The sequence below is a fragment of the Apium graveolens genome, chromosome 11, assembly GCF_009905375.1.
Source record: "Apium graveolens cultivar Ventura chromosome 11, ASM990537v1, whole genome shotgun sequence".
NCBI classification, from domain to species: domain Eukaryota; kingdom Viridiplantae; phylum Streptophyta; class Magnoliopsida; order Apiales; family Apiaceae; genus Apium; species Apium graveolens.
The window spans coordinates 132,530,330-132,536,919 of NC_133657.1; the positions used below are offsets into that span (position 1 = coordinate 132,530,330).

Sequence of the window (6,590 nt, forward strand, 5' to 3'; positions counted from 1 at the left end):
TAGTCTTCCTTGGTTCCAGTTTTGCTTCCTTCTGCACTTCTTCTTTTTCAGCCTCAACTTCAGAATTTGGAGTCTTAGTTTTTCAGGATTAGCAACCTTACCAGACCTCAATGTAATTGCCTTAACATGCTTCTTAGCTTCCTTCTTGCCTGGCACTTCAGTATTACTTGGAAGTGTTCCAGGTTGATGATTCAATATTGCATTAGCAATCTGCCAAATCTGATTCTCCAAGGTCTTGATAGAAACAGCATGGCTCTTGCACATGAGCCTCAACTCCTCCAATTCAGATTTTTCATTCGACTGTTGCAGCTGGAGTTGTTGCCTCGGTGCATATTGCAGTTGTTGGAAACCATAGGGGTTGTACTGCTTTACTGGGTACTGCTGATAAGGCTGTTGAACCGCATTCTGAGTGTTGCTCCAGCTGAAATTAGGATGATTACGGTTGTTAGGATGGTAGGTGGCTGGCACAGGTTGTTGCGACCTTTGAAAGTTGCTCACGAACTGAGCTGATTCACTAGAAATAACATACTGATTAGTCTCATGGGCACCCGCATAAAGCTCGCAGACATTAGTGATTTGATTAACTCCATAATTAGCTAAAGTGTCCACCTTCTTAGTCAAAGCCTTAAGTTGGGCAGCTATAGCAGTTGCTGCATCCAATTCCAAAATTCCTGTTACTTTACCCTGAGTTAGTCTCTGAGAAGGAGTCTGGTATTCATTAGCAGCATCGAGCACGGGTCTAGAAGTAGCACCCAATCCATTGTAGAAATAATTTATGATCATCCAATCAGGCATGCCATGGCGTGGGCACTTCCTTAGCATCTCCTTATATCGATCCCAAGCCTCACACAGAGATTCTCCAGTTTGTTGTGCAAACTGAGTAAGAGCATTCCCGATTGCAGCAGTCTTCGCCACAGGAAAGAATTTAGTGAGGAACTTTTGAGCAAGATCCTCCCATGTGGTGATAGACCCTGGTGGTAGAGAATGTAACCAGCACTTTGCTTTATCCCTCAGAGAGAATGGGAAAAGTCTCAACTTGATAGCATCTTCAGTCACCCCATTAAACTTGAAAGTGTCACAGATCTCGATGAAATCCATGATGTGCATGTTGGGGTCTTCTGTAGGAGAACCGCCAAACTGAACTGAGTTCTGTATCATCTGAATCATGCTCGACTTGATCTCAAAGGTGTTAGCCGAGATGGCTGGTCTGATGATGCTCGACTGAATATCATTGATCTTATGCTGAGAATAGTCCATCAGAGCCTTAGGAATTTCTGCTTGATCTCCCATCACTACTAAATCTGGTTCCTCGACTTTCTCTTCTTCTTCGACTTTCTCTTCATCCTCAAAAACTTCCCTTCGAATCACTACAGTTTCTTCCTCGGCTTGATCCAGAGTTCTCTTACGAGCCCGCGAACGCGTATGCATACATGCTCACTAGAGTACCTGAAACACGACAAGGAAAAGAGTAGGTTAGTAATAAACTAAAAGTTAACACCGTGTCCCCGGCAACGGTGCCAAAAACTTGTTAGTCGCTAAACACGCGCTAATAATTCACGCAAGTATACGCGGTCACAAGTAATATAGAATTATTTCTAGTTCGTTCCCACAGAGACCGGTTAAATTAACTATGTGATTTATGCACTTATGCAGCAATGATATGGCTATTATTCAATGCTAAGACGAATAATAATTTGGGTTTTGATTATACTACGATTAACTATTGAGAATTATACTAGAGAACATTAACTAAGAAATTAAATAGAGTTGAATAATATATGACACAAATATGGGATTCTAACTTCATTAAATACTTCATTCAATAGCCTTTTCATTCTTAACCTTAGGATGTAATGGTGATGACACTAATCAGATAACACAAAACTGATAAACGCCAACTTTCGTTGTACAAGTACCATTGTTAGGGCGAAAACACGCGTTAATAACACACGCAAGTATACACGTTCGCAAGTAATAGAGAATACTTTCTAGTTCGTTCCCACAGAGACTCAGACTAATTATTGTTCAATAAAACTCACTCACCAATGTATAATTACTTCTCAATGTTAAGACAATAACACTTAGAATTGTTAACTAAATATTAACTACAATTAACTACTAAAATTAACCACTTAATTAACACTTCGAATTAACAATATTAAAACACTTATGAGATCACAACTTCATTACTACTTCCTTCAATAGTTATTATTATTACCCTTAGCATGCAACAGTGATGATATTAATCGAATAACACGAAACTGATAAAAGCCAACTATCATTGTACTAATACCATTCTACCAAACATCCACAATTAAGATAGAAGTTGAATAGGCATCAATTATGTTGAGTCCCTATATGTCTACAGAAATTGACAACATAATGATTTAAGCACAAGTTATTCCTTTTGATTACACAAGGCGAATAAAACGGTTAGAGTTACCCACTAATCATGCAACATCATACATGAACCTATGCTAGCAGGCAAGTTCTAAATCTCGAGATCCATCGTCGCTTCACAAGAGATTAACACCCTATCTTATATGTTCGCGACGCACATAAGACAAATACGCACAACCAATACTAGATATCATACAATCATCACACACTAAGGTATTAAACAACTAACTAAAGAATTCCATAGTAAATCCGTTACGACCCCATGATCACGATTAGCCCATGATAGCACTTATCGTCATCATGGGTTCATATGAAAACATAATAAACAAACACAAGAGAATAATAACTAAACTAATTATATTAAACCAGAGTACGTCACAAGAGTAAATAGGTTCAAAGCAAAGAAAACTAGCATCCAACGTTACAACGAAATAAAGAATCACAAGAAAATATGCTTCCTCTTCGTTGCGGTGTGCTAAAACGGTCTTCTTCCTTATCTCCTTCGCTCCTTGCTTAATACAACGATCCAACCTTGTGAAAACGTCTCTAAATCTACTTATATAATAGTCCCATAAAACTCAGATTACATAGAAGTTGGAAGCCAAACAGAAGTAGAAGTCTAAAACAAATTATCTTTTTTTCCCGACCCTGCGCGGCCGCTCAGCATAGCTGAGCGGGCGCTCAGCTTTCTGCGCAGCCGCTCAGCATAGCTGAGCGGGCGCTCAGGACCCTACTGGAAAATTCCTGAGTTTGCTCCGTTTCTTCGCTGTACTCTGCCCCTTTCTTGCCTCTCGCAATGCTGAACACATGCCAAGGCTTATTCTAGATGATTACTCCCCCGAAATGCAACTAGTACCCTGAAATGCACAAACACTAGAAAAATGCATCAAATACACAAAATACTTGATTTCAAGACACCAATTTAAGCTATTTTAAGATGTTCTAAGTGGTATTAAATGCCACTTATCACACCCCCAAACTTAAATCGATGCTTGTCCTCAAGCGTCACAGACTCAAAAACAAATAAAAACATGCGTGAATGCAATCTATATGAAATGCAGCAATCCCCCTTACTACGAACAAACCAACCAACTTACAACATCTCAACAAATGCAATTAGGCGACTAAAGATCAATCAAATCATGCCAACTAACATACAACCAGAAATGTGGTGTGTGCAGATGCTTAACAGATATGCTTCGGAACTAAATCAATTATTATGACTCACTATCATCAAAGCAATCACATGATTATACAACGAATAAAAATTCTAGGCACAAAGTGACTTATAACACAACAAGAATTCTGGAGTCTATCACGGAATCATGCTTTTTATTCACAACAGCAATGCTTATTTGACCGTGCAATGAGTGAGGTCCACAAAAGACTTATACAATGGTATCCATGTAGCGAGCGTTGGGTTGGCGGATCCCAAACTATAAAAGCCTTAGGTCACTAGGCACAAAATCCCCTAAGAACTTAATAACTCGAATACCAAAGAGCCCACTCGTGATCAATTATGCATAAACACATACTCTTTTTTTCTGTTTTTTTTCTTTTTTCTCTCTTTTTTTTCTATTTTTTTTCAAAATTTATGAGCAAGTGCGTTTCGCTCCATCTTGCTCAACCCTAGACTACTCGCAGAAACCTACGAGCCGGCTACTAGCCATTTGACGTCTAGCCACTATTAGCAACAAATTCCATTTTTTACTCCATTTTTTCTTTTTCATGCCTTTATCACTAAGAACCTATTATCAAATTCTAAGCATAATAAATAGATTAACCTCGAAAACAATCAGATCATAACAACAATCTAGTCCTTAAGCATTCTCTAAGACTTAGTGAAAATACAAGTGCTTCTAGCATGCATATCAACCTACACGACTCAACATCACTTTAATGCCATCACTACACTCGCATCAACATCACAAATTAGTCGATAAATCATCACAAAAGGGATCATGGCATATGCATGATCTATATGATATGATAAACAAATAAAGCTATAAAAAAAAACTATATGGCAAAAATTATGCAACTATATGAACTAAACTATCATGAATATGCAGCTATATGACACACACACAAAATATTCCTTAACTACCACCCCCAAACTTAAAATCTTCACTGTCCCCGGTGAAGGTAGTAAAAAGGAACACAGGGTATACCTATTTGGAGTCATCATCATCATCACCCTCAGTGGGTGGAGTATCAGGCGGCGGGTATGTGGAGTCCTCACCAAAAACTGGCCACTGGATGTCAGCTCCAAGGCCTCGAAAAGCAGTCCCTAGCGCAAGGGTGAGCTCCTGAGCAAACCTGCTCTGCGTCTCATACATAGCATCCATCCGCCGTGACAGCCTCCTATACTGGGCATCAGCCATCCCAGCACCCTCCTGAGCTCTCGAAGAACCAGCCTCATCACGCCTAGGCCTAGCCATAGTAGCACCTCGTGCTGGACGCCCTCCTGGAAGATGATAACCAAGCCCATGCTCCTCGGGCTCACCACCGGTCCACTCCTGCATCCCATTCAGAGTCCCAGAATCAATCGGAGCGGCTAGCAACTGCAACTGCTCATGAGCCGGCCAGTTCACTCCCACTGCTCGGCAAAGCTTCATGACCGTGGATGCATAAGGGATGTTCATGTGCTTAGCTCCCCTCAAAAACTTCAGAATCCCTTGGTAGATGAACTCACCAAGGTCCACATAGTACTCCTTATTCAGAATTCCCCACAACAACTGTTCTCTCTCAACTGTGACCTCATGTGCATGCGAAGAAGGCAGAATATTAGCACAAATAAACGCATTCCATGCACGGGCATACCTGTTCATAGCGATCGCCGGAAAATGACGATACTCATTAGTTCCTGTCTTGAAGGTCCAAACTGTGCCCGGCCTACAGAAAGTAGCACAAATCAAATCCAAATCGAAATCCTCAGCAGTCTTCTCATTCCAATTCTCTTCCTCGGGCTTCCTCTCTCGCTGCCCAATCACACGGTGAATCGCCACTGGGTGATAATCAACTGTCATCCCTCGGACTACAGAAAACCCATTCTTCTCGGCCTTCGCGTTCGCATAGAACTCGCGAACCACGCTCATCGGTACTGCTTCAGGCGACTCACAGAAAGTTATCCACCCCTTCTCAGCAATCATCGGTAGCAACTCACCATCCCTCCCCGATGGTAAAAACCCCCTCTCCTTCAGAATCGGCTTCCCCAAAAGCCTAGTGTACTCCTCCTCCGCAGCTCTGTCATTCAACCGAGGCCTCGCAGCAGTATCTCTCGATGAATCAGCAGTAGGGACTGTGCTGCTGCTATCAATAGTCCTTGCTCTCTTGGGTGCCATTGAATCTGAATAAAAGTGCTTGAGAATAGTGTTTTTGTGTTTGGGAGAGAGTTTGAGTGTAGAAAGTGTGTGAGAGATGTATGGGATAGGTGTATGTATATATAGGGTATGCATTAGGTTAAAATTAGATTAGGAGTGGGTTTGAGGGATAAAATCATGGGATAATGGGGAATAGGTCGTGGGTTTATGGTCTATGTTTTGTTTTTTTGATTTTTTTGGATTTTTTATGAACTTAAAAAAAATTCTCACAGTCGACCCCTGAGCGGTCGCTCAGCAAAGCTGAGCGGGCGCTCAGCTTGCTGAGCGGGCGCTCAGGGGGTCTCTGGAAAAAAAAATTTCGAGCCTGGTTTTTCTGATGTTTTTTGTGGTTTTGGATAGGTTATTAACTTCTAAGGGTTCCTGTAACAACAAATCATGGGTTGCCTCCCACGCAGCGCTTCTTTTTCGTCATTAGCTTGACTTTGCGTACCTTCCTCAAGTTGACAATAAAACGGCACTAACCACTTCTCGGTTTGCCGTGTCCCATAGTAGTGCTTCAAACGCTGACCATTAACCTTGAATGCTTGGTCCGAATCATTCTTAAAAATCTCCACCGCTCCATGTGGAAACACAGTTTTGACAATAAAAGGCCCAGACCACCTTGATTTCAACTTTCCAGGAAAAAGTCGGAGACGAGAGTTGAATAAGAGAACTTGTTGCCCCGGCACAAATAACTTAGGATGTAGCTTCCTATCGTGCCACCTCTTCACCTTTTCCTTGTACATTTTGTTATTCTCGTACGCTTAAAGTCGAAATTCATCAAGTTCATTAAGCTGAAGCATTCGTTTCTTTCCAGCTGCATCTAAATCC

At 41.3% G+C, this 6,590-nt stretch overlaps 1 non-coding gene across 1 annotated transcript; it reads left to right on the plus strand.

The window, feature by feature from the left end:
• Window positions 1-793: 793 nt before the first annotated feature.
• Window positions 794-900, plus strand: LOC141699512 (small nucleolar RNA R71). The gene has a single exon (XR_012565969.1). It is a non-coding gene; the product is annotated as a small nucleolar RNA R71 (small nucleolar RNA).
• Window positions 901-6,590: the final 5,690 nt, after the last annotated feature.